Source organism: Cariama cristata, unplaced genomic scaffold (genome assembly GCF_000690535.1).
Source record: "Cariama cristata isolate BGI_N322 unplaced genomic scaffold, ASM69053v1 scaffold12460, whole genome shotgun sequence".
In the NCBI taxonomy this organism is placed as follows: domain Eukaryota; kingdom Metazoa; phylum Chordata; class Aves; order Cariamiformes; family Cariamidae; genus Cariama; species Cariama cristata.
This window is the reverse complement of record NW_009596451.1, coordinates 26,653-39,632: the sequence shown is the minus strand read 5'-3', so window position 1 is coordinate 39,632 and position 12,980 is coordinate 26,653.

The window sequence follows — 12,980 nt, the reverse complement described above, 5'->3', positions numbered from 1 at the left end:
GATTGGTAAAGAGTTGGCGCTTCTCGACCCACATTGGAAACGTGGTTACAGTAAAAAGACCTTTCTCTAACCCTAAACTTGAGCTTTTCTCAGTGCAGGGCTGCTTCCAAATCTGAGCATCATTCCAGCCCAGTCTGCTTGTTTTGTTTTCTTTTACAAATGGTGCTGCTCCTCCTGTATTTCCTTGGTCCACATGGAGTATGTGATGCTCATCAGACACCTGATTACCGGTAATCACAATATCCCATCTATCTCTTTAATCTGTTCCTGTAATTCCCCATGTGTCTCCCTCCTCCTTACATGATCCCATTTCTTAACTTACTTCGTCAAATGTTGTTTAAGTATATGATGAAAAAAAACCCAACAGATCTGTTTAAAGCAATTTGCTGTATTTTTCAACAATAAAAAATATAAATTAAAAAATGGAGTGGATAGGTTCAAAAGAAAAAGATCAGTATTGTCTACTGCAAGAGACAGTACTGGCAGGCTTTTCAGTATAACGCATACAGTGCCGTACAAGGCAGGCTTTTCAAGCATCTCCCATTTTACTGCCTAAGTAATAGAGCTTTGTCTTGAAATCTTCTGCATTTCTCTTCCTGAACTTGCCTGGAGCCAATTCTGCCAATCTCATCAGTGAGGGAAGAGGGCTTTAATTGGACCTGATCTATTCCCTGCCTCCCCCCATATGATTTCTGCTGGTTTGAAATACCAGGCCTTGCTGTTGTAGTGAGATGCTGTTGCAGGAGAGATGCCGATTTGTGTTTGGCTTGGACCAAGGCGAGCACAGAGGCTTTCCTCATGTGAGTGCATGCATCCAGCTGATGAAGGAGGAGGGGGAGATGAAGGCCTTGTCTGGGGCTGTCATGAGCCTGCTGGGAGCGTGGCTGAACTTCTCGCCATTGATGGCTGGCTCCTGGTCTGGCCGTGGGGACGGGGGCATGGGGCATCCTGGGCCACCTATCCTTCTCTGGGAGACACTTGGAAACAGGCAGCGGGAAGCTGTGGGGTGAGCACAGAGGCAGGTGCAGAGGAGAGCTTATCAGCTGGGTGGAAAGAGCTGTCTGATGTCTGGCAGGATCTCTCCAGTCTGTATCTCAACAAACTTACTGCACTTATGGAGGAAGTAAAGGATGATGTTGCAGAACGGAGACAGGGAAGACCATTCTCTGATCTCATTCAATCTGAGGATGAGGTTGAGCCTTGAAGAAGGGGCCAAAAAAATCCAACGTGCATAAGAATCTAAACCAGTGGATGAACAAGCCTGATCTTCAGCTGTCCATTTGGGTTTCTTTGCGTGTGTAATCCAAACCTGGCTACATCTCCAGCAAACAAGAACGCAGAATGAGATATGGGTCGCAAATGTTGAGCTTGGGTGGCTTGAATCTGTGTCTGCTCTAGATCCAGAGGAAATGTGGAAGCTCAGCTGGAGATATGAGGGGTCTCTGGGCCAGATTAATTCCTCCAAGTTTGCTTCCTTGGTCTTTCTTCAAATTCTTACCTCCATTTAGGGTGTATCTTTGCAAAACATAGTGTAAGTGTCTGTTGCTGAAGTTCTGCTGAATATCTAAAGTATCAATCAAAATGAGAGTATTTTCTCATTACTGCTGACTGAGGCTCCACACAATGTTTGTTAAAATGGATGGAAAAAAGCCATTGAAATGGTCTCAGCACAGAAGTTTGGTAAAACGTATTGCAATATGACCATTATATTAAGGAGGAAGAAAAAGATGGGAATTTTCTGTGACAGAGGCTGTGTGTGAGCTTGAGGTGCCCTCAGAATTACCCAGGCAAAATTCTGCTGAACTGTATATTTCAAAACCTGAGACAGGAGAAAGAGTCGCACATATTAGTCTCATCTGTAGGAAAATAGGTAAAATGACAACAAAGACAAGAAAACCTACATTTCAATTTCAATACATCTGTTTGAATTATGGCTGTTTGGTACTTTTGAGAATAAATTGCGTTTGAAATGGAATCTTTCTAATGACTTATCTTTCAGGCAGGTATTGTGCACACCTTTTTAATGCATTTTACATGTTTGGAGGGGGGAAGAAAAAAGATGAATTATGAAGAAGTTAAGAGGAAAATAATTTCAGGAGGTAATGGATGAGCTCTGTCTGGAAGATTAATCAAGGCAGTTGCAAGAGAGTGCCAAAAGCATAACTGAAGTAGAACTAAATATCTGATTGTAATTAAAACTTTAGCTTTCTAATGGCTCCATGAAAGATATTTTAATAAACGTGAAATGCACTTTCTAAATGGCACGCTAACTTTTAATGACTTGGGTGTTTTGTTTGATTAGTAACCTGGACTGTTAAATTAAAGCCAACTGCAAATGCATGATAAAATATTGATGGTTTCAGGCAAATGAATTGGGGGAGTTATGCTTGACAGATTTTTGGTATCATTAAGGATTTTAACTGGTAGAAAATATATATTGCTGGTGCTTAAAGATAGTTAAAGAGGATCTCGTAATTTATATGCCCTAGTTTTAATTTTACAGTAATAATGGGAAAAAAATCTGAATTATTCACAGATGATTGGTCAAGAGAGGTCACTTAATTTAAAAAGTGTTATTTTAATTACACCTGTTTCTCATTTCCGGCATAGAAAATTAAATATTTGGTGGTATTTGGTTATTTCTTTTCTTAGAATGCCTGGAGCTTTCTTGAGGCTTCTGTGTGTTTTGTATGTGTGTTAAAGAAGGAAGAGTGACATGGTAGAAAGAGTTTTATTGTTTCCAGTATAAGCAGCTTTATTGGAAGTTAATTAAATTAAAAAAACATAATGGTGTCTGCAGGTTCAGAAATAACACATGGGTTTTCCACAGGAAATGGGAATGGTCCCAAAACTCAGACTTTTTTAAAGACAGATTTATTATATTATCAAAATTCAGCAGCCTTTCTGATGTCTTCACATGATTGGAGAGAGAGTTGAAGGACTGTGGGGAAACCAGTAAAAGTTTATGTGGTTCCAGTTGGTTCACATCAGCTTAGAACCAGTTCCAACACCTAAGGTGTGCTCTGGTTTTATTATACTGCCTTAGACTTTAGAAAGACTGTACTTCCGTTCCGTTCCCTTCCTCATGCTAAGAAAAGAGATCAAAATAAGGCACAGCACCCAGAGCAGGGTTAATAGAGCAGTACTTCAGAGTAGTTATGATAGATGAGATTTCACTGGAGAGGAAGGGAACACAGTATCTTTTGGACACATGTGCTAGAGTGGCAATTGGACTGAAATCATACTTCCACTGAACTCAAAAGGATGCCTTGTCAGGGATTTTGATAGGACTTGGCATTTTCTAAAGCTGTTGTACCGCCATTACGTCTTTCTGTCTCCTTCCCTCATTCTGGTTTCTGCTCCCTGTGCCCAGGCAGCTGCTGGCCATGCCCTGGCTGCTCCCCGGGCCATGCTCCCCAGCCTCGGGGAGCCTGCCTTCTCCTCACAGGCTCTGCAGCAGCACCTCCACCTCGTTTTCTGCCTCCGAATTTCGTCCTGTATTGCTGGTGACCAGCCTACAGCAAAGCAGCAAGAGGCTGCCAAAGCCACATGTGAGTACCTCAGTGGGGCCTCATGGAAGAGTAACTGTGTCCCCTGGGCTTCCCAGGGGTGCCAGACCTGGGTTAGAACCAAATTCAGTCCCTGATGAGAGGGAAGCTGGGAACGTAGCCTGTACTGGCCCCGTCTGCAGAAGTGTGAGGTGGAAGTTGGACAAGACATCCAAAGAGGCACAGAGTAAGCCAAGGCAGCTGCCATCTAAACCAGAACCTGCAGTCATGGGAGTATTTGAGCTATCTTATAGAGCTACTACTATGTAATGGGGAAAGACCACAGCTGAAGGACTACTTAGAGGGAAGCTCCAGGGCCAAGACCAGTTTGAACCTCCATGGGGAAAGCAGGAACCTACTGCAAACTTTAGGTAATGTCTAATGGCCACATAGTCCTAGGCAGAGGGCTATGTGGCTCAGTAGGCTGTGAACTGGTTTGCAGTGTCTTTTAACCAATATAATTTATCCTGGGGAGGAAGGACCTGTGAGTGAGTGAGAGGGGAAAAAAAATCATTGTACACACTGAAAGAAAGCCCTAGAGACATGGAGTACAGTTGTGTATCTGATTGCAACTAGTTGCCTGGTGCTGGTATCCTTTGCCATTAGAGAAACCTCTGAAGTGTGTAACTGTGATGGTAATTCTTCTGTATTTCATGTTATGTTCCACTTGCTTTGTTTCTCCATGGACATTAGACAGCACTTAATCCAGCAGACACCTCAGGTTGATTTTATGCATGTGAATATTTCAACCAGAGCATTTGCAAAATCAGTACCTTGGAGTGCAAACTCTTCAGGGCCATCTTCTCATTGAGTCATGTGCAATACTGAGCACACTGCTGGTGCACAACCAATAAATTGTAATTCCCTGGAGACTCCCATTCATCAGAGAAAAATGCATCCATGTTAAATACAAGATTCTGTCACTCCGTTGCTGTCTGCAGCTCTTTCAGATTTATATATTCAGCTGATGATGAGCCATTCACTATGATGGCTGTGATGTGTCTTTCCAGTTGGACAGGATGACCACAAATGTTATTAAATTCCACCAGTCTGCTGATGGAAGACAAAATCTGTTCCCACACAATATCAGTAGTACCAACATAGGAGATAATGCAATATTTATTTATGTACAGGAGGCCGTAGATAAATTTCCCATATTGTGAGCCTTGTGGAATGCTGAACGCTCATAAATGATGTACCAACTTTATCCTGGCAGGACTGGCAGATATAAACACGATGATGTTCCTGACTGGCTCAGTTTTACTGTCTTCCAAATGGCTTAGTATATAACGTAAAAGCACATCTGAGTCAGTGAATGCCCATTTTTGAATGTAGCCAGATGGATTTCTACTGTGCAGGCCCTTGTTTGATGTCTGAATTTGCCTCCCACGCTCTCTCAGTATCAGCATGCTTGGAAGAAAACCTTGATTTAAGCTGTTTATGGAGATTCCATGCTCGCGTTCACAAATCTTCTGACATTCAGCCAAAAAGCTGGCTTTATCCGTCATCGGGCAGAGAGAAACATACTTTTTAAATGATTTCCCTAAAAACCAACAGGCTAAGTGGGAAGTGGAGTTTCTCATTGTTTGTTTCAGCTGTTGTGGTGTAGGCAGTGTGGCCTTGTCTTATTTCTTCCATCGGGGAGGTGGGTTTCTCTGGCTCTTTCTTTTGAATAACTCATCTGGATTTTTTTTTAAACTGCCTGTGCAACTTTTTTGTTGCTAGGTATGTACCCACCTCCCTGGCAAGGGTGGTGAAGACTCTTACAGCTAGCTGGGAGGAAGCTGAGCCGTTCGCAGATACAGCAAGGAGGTCATCAGAGGAGCCTTTGGCTGAGGAACAGTTGATACTTCTCAAGCAAAGGAAATGAAATTCACGAGTGTGATTGTTAAACTCAGTTGTTTGTTTTTTTTTTTTTCAAAGTGCGTTATTGAAACGTTGGTAGGATTTAAAATCTGTAATGTTGCATGCTCAATACTTCTTGCCCTGTTCTTTTAGCTGTATTTTTCTTCTTTCTTTTTCTAGATCCCCCTGCCTTTCCTTTAAACCCCATTATATTTTCTTTCTTTTTTCCGTTCCTGTGCTCGGTCCATTTGTTCCAGATCAGAACAAAAAAAATGGTAAGTCCTGTAAGACCTGGCTTATCCTTCTAACCACTGGGTTTTCTTTTCTGCCTGGAGAGGAGTGTCTGTCCATGCCATCATGTATTGTTCTCAATTTCTGGAAAAGCAAAAGGAAAGACACCCTCATCTAGTCACATCATAACACACCTAAAATGGTTATAGCAAATGGTGCCAGTCTTGTTAATATTTTGGTTGTTGAGCTTTTAGTTCAGTCTCTCACTTTGCTGTGTAATTTGTATGAATTTCTAATTGCGACCTTTTATCCATTTTTCCTATCTCCTGCACCTGTTCCTAGCATATGTTTCTTTCCAGATAGATTCCTCATAATTTTCAAACTGCTGAATTCAGTTTTAATTCAAACATTTTTTTTTTCCCCTTCTCCTCAGGCTTCTTTCTTCCATTTATTTCCTGTGTCCTGACAGCTCTTTGCCAATGTACTTCATCAGCTTGGTCTTGCTTGTTATCATGTGGATGCTGCAGCCCACTCTTCCTGTTCTCCAAAGTCCTTTCACACTTAGCTTGCTGCTAAATGCTGTATTTTCATCCCCTCTGCATTCTTGACATAAGAGGATTTGGTCAGGCCCTGCAGCTTTCATTCTACAGGAGAAAAAAAAGGAGGGTGAGGATGGATCAAAGGTCCCATCTGAGTCTGGGGGGGGGGGTGTTGGGGAGTGCCAGTCTCTGGGCAGGGACCCACAAGGAGCAATGCCAGGATTTGCTGTGATAGGTATGGTCTGGGGAGCTGTATTCCCCATCTTTCTTTAACCCTTGCTGCCTAGGGATGCCAAAGTGTGCCAATGCAGGGCACGGGTGCTGAGGTTGAATGTAATTTGAGTACTGCTGATGTGACAAGCGTCACATCTGGTCGTTTTGCATTGCCCAGCCTAGAAATCCTGCCAAGACTTAGAGCCAGGGACCAATATCTAGGCAGCAATGGGGTCTTGCTTTCATTTGGTGGGAGTCTGAAGCCTCAGATGGCAGCACCTTGTCTCCAGTCTCTGCAAGAACCCTTTCCCATTGCCCTAGCTGAAAGCAAATTCACAAAACAGATGAACAAAAGATGGTATATAGTGGCTAGTCTTATGGTGAGAGTATTCTTAAGAGACAATATCAAGCAAGCAGAGGTGTTTCTAAAATGGGCACCAAATTTTGACATGTAGCACTGGGTGCATGAAGATTTGTATGAGAGTGTGCCTGCTGGGGAGACCCCAGTGACTCACCTTGCACGCTGGCAGCCACTTACCTATAGAAGTTGAAGATTACTTTTGCCAGTGAAAACATCTGGAGATGGAGTGAGAGGGCAATATCTGAGGGCAGCGAAGAACCTATAATGACAGCTAATGAAGCCAGACAGAGACTTTTGCAATGAGACACAGATATAACCTCCTGTCACCCCAGTGCATGCTACATGACTGGAACCAGGAAATACACTTTGGTATCTTGTCAAAAGTCCTCTGTAACGCTCTGATTGAAGCCGCTTTGAAAGTCTGATCCTTAGTGGGATTTTATTTTTTTTTTTAAAGTAGAATGAAAAATGTGCTGTCACGTTCCAGGTTACAAACTGTAGCTGGAGTAATAAAAGGTCACTTTGCTATTCAGCATCCATTTCCTATTCCTTTGAAGTCCAGCATTTACTAGCAAGTAAACCAAGATACTTCAAAAGTTTTACAGCAGTGTGGTGAGGCAGAGTCATAAGTACATGAGTAAAATAACTGATTATCTGGTAGTGCCTTTGCTGCTAAACAAAATGGGGCCCGCCCTTGTTCTCTCTGTGTCTGTGCTCTGCGCGCTCTTCAGAGTTGTCTCTGTCTGGCCTTCTGCGCTGTATCTTTTATACAAGGGTACATCTCTTTGAAGTGTGTGTACGAGGAAAAAAAAAGCCTTCTCTTGACATCTCCTTTGCTATGCGGCTTTCCTTTGCTTGGGAGGATTAGAAAATATTTCATCACCTATTCCCTGTCCCCGTCTTCTCTCCCCCTCTCTCTCCCCAACTTGTCATATTGTGAAAAGAGAGGAAATACCTAGAAAAAGATGTTTGTCATCCACAAGGAGAAGAAATGAATACAGGAGGCTGCAGTGTTTCTTAAAAGGTAATTTCTTTTGCCAAGCTCCCCTTGTAATCAGATAGAAACATCTGGAAACAAACAAGCAAACCAGCTTTCTCTGCGTTATGGCCGGGAAGGAAAATGTTATTAAAATTATCGCAGAGCCTTTTTTCAGGGATGAGCCCTTGTGCAAGCGCTCCGGTTTTACGCGCCGTGCCGTGATGTGGGAGCCCAGCCCCGCGCTGGGGACGATGCGGCCTTCGGGCTGCAGGGGGCGATCCAGCACAACCCAAGCGCCTGTGGCCGCCCTGGAAACAATCCAGCTGATCCTGGCAACAAAGGCCAAAATTGCGCTCGCGGTTTGGGGACCGGAAGGCTGTGTTCTAGCGTAAGGATCAGTCTCCTTTGTGCTGTGATTATGTATTGTATTGTGCGAAAAACCCTTCATCAGCCGCTGCTGCGTGTCCACTGGGTGCGATGGAGTTGCCCGTTCTCTTGCCGAGGGGTTGGTTTATCCGGTGGAGAACCTGTGCTAACGCTGAGGTGCTGCCCGAGGGACCGGCCGTCCTGCTGGGCTCCCTACAGATGCTCCCGTGCTGTGCCATCAGTAGTAGGTGTCAGCAAAAAAGGAAGGCTTGGGAATCTGGTGTGTTGTTTCCTCCTTTAAACGTGAGTCCTGCCACAGCCAAAATGAAAGGTGTTTGGCAAACTTACAGTAAGCACTATTGCTGGAAGCAGTCATGTTGGGTCGTAAAAGTGGTGAAAGCCTATGGGTATGGTGGGACACTGGTGCAGGTGTGGTGGCCTGAGAGGTGGTGAGGAGGAGGAGGTAGGGAGCAGAGCTCTGACAGCATTTGCGTTCTCCATTTAGCCCCGGCACACTTGATGCAAGACAGCAGAAAAGTGTCTTCACCTGCTCCAGGTTTGCAATAGGATTATTTAGTGATGCTCAGGGACAAAGTGGCTCTGTCGGAGGCAGGGCGGCCATCCCAGTGTTCTCTGGGGCTGGACAAAGGAACTATGGCAGGAGGCTTGTTAAGAGCCTCCTCACGCATTTCATTTTCCGCATCTGCATAAGGAATGCAGGCAGCGCTCTCCTGAGCCACTGTCTACCTGCAGCCTCCTGCTCCGGGCCGCCCTGTCCCTGATATCCAATGGTTCCATCCTTGCTGTCAGAGCATGTTTTTTGTCGCAGGCCCTGGCTCACCCACCCCTGCGTGGTTAACGTGCTGTGCTGTGCAGGCATTGCTGGCGGCGAAACTGCGGCGGCCACGCTGCTGCTTCGTCTCTCCCACTTGAGGCAGGGTGCAGCCCCTTAGCGGGTTCGGTGCTCGGCAGGACACGCAGGGGAAGTCAGCAGCAGCTTGGGGACGGAGGGGAAGCTAATGGGGGGACTTTGGACACGGGGACGGGAAGCGTAGCGCTGGCTGTGAGCTGATGGATTAGGAGGTTAATATCTGTAGAGTAAAGGTGCTCAGAGAGGTTCACATCAGCCTGCTGGCTCTGGCTCCTCTGCCTCAGCGGTGTGAGCCACCCTGGGCTGTGCTGTGGAGAACCTGGCTGGGCTCTGGTCCTGAGCCATCAGCTGCCTCCCGCGGAGGCCACACTCGCCTGCAGCTGGCCTCTGTCATTTCCCCCAGTGGCACGGTACTCGGGTAATTCTTCTCACTTTCCTTGGCTCCTGAGTGCTGCAGATGTTTCTTACATGTGCTTACGAGAGTGAGTGCTGGACGCCCCGCTCACCATCACTGCTGCTGGTGAGCAAGACAGGAGCAAAAGTGGGCAAATTTTAACATCCATAGAAGTTCCTGCAACTGAAGAGCCTTTCTGATTGGCAGTGGAGAGAATATTGTTAAGAAAGATCTTCTGAACCTGGACGGGTCGGACGGTGAGATGAGGAGGACTCAGTGCCTTCTGGGCGCTTCCCTCTTGCGTGGGGGGGGTGGAGTGGGACTCTCCATAGCAGCTTTCGTGCTGTGAGCTCAGTGAGCAGTGGAGTTTATTGCGCTTAATTTGCTACAGATTTGCATCTCATGGTGAGGTTATCTCTTGTCAAACAAAGTGCAAAGATTGATCAAAGCTTGTCCTGTGGTTACAGCACATATAAAGTATCTCCAATGTAGATTTTCTGGCATCTGATGATACAGTTTGGTTCCCACTAGAAACTCATTTTAGCAGAAGCAGTATGCTCGTGTCAGATTTGGTTAAAACTGGACAACAGGTTCGATATCACTGGCAGGAAGCAGAACCCGTAGATACAGGCAGCACAGTCTCATCAACCGCATCGCCTCAGAAAGTTGGATTAAAAATTAATAACTAATGTTCTTATTGAGACCCTTAACATTCGATGCAACCCAAAATATTAGCAAAGATGAAATCTAATGTTCAAGGAAGTAGGAGATCAGCAGGTTTTTGTCTGCTAATTTGCAGGAATCGAGCAATGTAGAAAAGATTTGTGGAGCTTTTTACTATGTAGAGCTTGTTGAATGAAGGACAAAGAAACACTGTTTTATTTTTAAATATGAGGAAATGGATTTATTTGTTTCTTGTGTGTAGGAAGGGAAAAAAAACCCAACCAAAACAGTTAGAACTAGAATAACCTTGGATTTCTTGTTGGGTCATATTTAACATCCATAGGCAAGCCAGGTTGCACTGACAAATTTCGTGATAAGCCCACTGTTCTCATCTAAACTTTTCTCAAGACTTTGGAAGCACCTATAAAGAAGAAAGGAATAAATTTCCAAAGTTAGACTCAGTAATGAGACGTTGATGTTACTGTAAACTTTCCAACTTGAAAAAAAAAGAAAGGAAAAAAAAAGACTTTTAGAAAGGTTCTGTAATTTCAAACTCCTTATGTGGGGAAGCATTTGGGACATCTTGCCCAACTAAGTCCTCTCCTCACCCACCATTCGTGAGTGGCTCCTCTCCCTTCCCAGGACCGTGTCCCCGGCATGGAGGGAGGCTGGTGGTGCGTCTGCCTCCCCTTGCCGCCCCAGACCCCTGCTCCATCTGGGGAGGTGCAGCTCGCCCCTCAGGCACGATTCTGCCGTGCTTCTCTTGGGCAGCAGTCACTTCGCCTCCCGTAGTGTTTCTGCTTCAGGTTTTATAAATTACTACTGTCTCTGCACAGGGTTGGCAACGTGGAGCTTTTTGTTTGTATATCTGCTCTAGATACAATTTTATTATTAATCACAGCAAGGGAGGCTCAGAGGTTTTTAGGACTAGAAGAGACCATTACTGTAATCTAGTTTGGAAAATTTCTTCCACAGTGTTTTTGGGTTTTGTCAAAAAGAAAAATGGTAGTTGCTTTCCTTTGCCCTTAGGCCTTAAGGTGTAATTTAACTTCTTTGTAAACCAAACAGAATCATAGAATAATCATTATCATAGAATTTTAAAAAAGTTTTCTTATTTACTGGATAAGTTTCTGAAAATTATTTTTGCATATTGAAATAAAAATGTACCCTGACTTTAAATGGGGAACACCCCCCCCCCAGTAAAAATGCAGGCAAACTCTCTAACTGTGATGCTACAAGAAAGTCCAAGGATGGTGGCACAGACAGAGCACAGCAGGATCTGCCCAGTGGAGTTCAGGAGAGTTTTGTCTGTATCTGAGTAACAAGCTGAAATGGGTCATAAAGGAATTCTGCTCACATTTCTGACAGAAGCAAAACTTTCAGCTATTCTTGATGTTCAACTCTCAGAACTTGCTTAATATTCAACACTGGTTTCATCATCAAAGAAATTGAGGCAAAATTAAAAATTCTTTTCCTGGGTCTGTTATTTTCACAGCTTCTACTTCCTTTCAATTTTGATACTGCCATCCATTTTGATAAAAGAAAATGATATGTGAGGAACAAGGCAGGCAGGAAGGAGACAGAACGAGAAGTGCTTTTCAGCGCCGACTTCACCTCTGCAGAAGTTTATAATAAGGTGTCTGCAGATCACTCCCTGCTGAAAGCTCTCACAAGTAACACCCCTGCTCACGGAAAGTGAATAAAACCAGTCCCGCTGCGCACGGCTGCTGGCGAGCACTGTGGCACGCTCTGATCTCCAAACAGTTGGTCTCTTTTGTCTAGTGCTGCGCAATTTCTTTCTACTCTTTTCTGTTGAGCACGTATGACTTCTGTGTTGTTTTTGTGTGCGTCTTGTCTCCCTGCTCCCCGAAAGCTTTTTGTTGGAAGGAAAGGCTTCTAAAAGCTTGTTAGACTTACTGATCTGGATCAACTCCCGGGGCTGGCTCTTAGGATCCAGAAGAAAGCTCTTGTCAAGGAACCTAGTTTGCAAAAGCATCCTCTCTGCTATTTGTTTCCCAAATGAATGGGTGAAGGAGGAGCCCAGTCTGCGTGGACACCTTGAAGGGCAGTGTGAAGGTGGGATAGGGCTTTGGAGGGACCGGCTGAAGCTCTGAATTAGGGTCAGCCCTGGCTACGTCACTGATTCCCTGTGTGACCTGGAGCGAGTCACTTGGTCTGTTCCCATGTGCAGTGCTCAGGAGCTGCACAAAGGATGTAATGGGACTCTAACTTAGGCTCTGAGACTGTGTTTGTGCTGCCGTCACAGGGGAAGCACCTCCGCTGCACTACCTTGGCCAGCGCAAACCCTGGTAGCAACCCAGCTGCAGCACAACGGTCCTCCATGTGCGTGGGTTTCCCTTGCCGGACAAGCAGTGTAGTAGTGATGGCTGTGTAGGTGTAGCCATCAGAAGGGGATGAAAATGGGAGGTTTTCTGGATGAAAGAAAAATTTGTGCCTGTGCTCGAGACTTCAGTAGGCTGTTAACTACAAAAATCAATGTTAATGTAACATTACTGCTGAGCTTTTAAACCTGCTAGTTAACCTGTGGAGCTCAGCCTGTAATCTCACAACCCCTTTTTGAACTGTACATGGGCCAGTATCTAAAACATTGCTTACACAGAAAAATGGTGAGATATTTCACTTTTCTTTAACTCCAAAATTTTGCCAAACACGAAGTAAATTTGCCTCAGAACAAATTAAATATGCAGGAAATCTCACTTTAGACACTGAAATTTTTGAAAAGTTCCTGCGTGTTTTCCAGAATACAGCAAGTAAGCTAGCTCTCATCTGTAAATGTTCATTTGCACACTAGTATTTTTCAAACCGTTGCAGCAGAAGAAAGTAGACCTCTGAATGTATCTTTGGACGAGATGCTCTTCAGATTAAGAATGTCCTTCTGTGTTCGTACACTAATCAATACGATGGGATGCTCGCCCCTGCCAGGCCTCGAGGCATCACTGCGTTTGCTGC